The following is a 281-nucleotide window of genomic DNA, read 5'->3' on the forward strand; positions in this document are numbered from 1 at the left end:
TTCTTAATCTAGTTATTAAGTATAGAGATGGAATACCATTAAGAATCAAGTCGCCAAAATGTCATGCTCTCCCCAAAAAATAATAAAATGATAAAAGTAAGGAAAAAATTTTTAAGAGTTAAATTTTAAGAATATGGTTAGACCCAAGAATAAAGATCAATTTATATTCTAAAAGCAAATTTATAGATTGAAAAAAAATTCATTAAGGAAAAGCCAAGGGAAAAAGGGACCCATGGGAAATATCGGAACCAGCGATGTATGGAAAAGTCAAAAATTATGAG

At 28.5% G+C, this 281-nt stretch overlaps 1 protein-coding gene across 1 annotated transcript in view; it reads right to left on the minus strand.

Annotated features, from left to right (window-relative positions):
- The window catches only part of LOC119591842 (zinc finger protein PLAG1-like), a 38,482-nt gene that overhangs the window by 7,086 nt on the left and 31,115 nt on the right, over window positions 1-281 (minus strand). The window lies entirely within an intron of this gene.

The sequence above is a fragment of the Penaeus monodon genome, chromosome 29 (genome assembly GCF_015228065.2).
Source record: "Penaeus monodon isolate SGIC_2016 chromosome 29, NSTDA_Pmon_1, whole genome shotgun sequence".
Classification (NCBI taxonomy): domain Eukaryota; kingdom Metazoa; phylum Arthropoda; class Malacostraca; order Decapoda; family Penaeidae; genus Penaeus; species Penaeus monodon.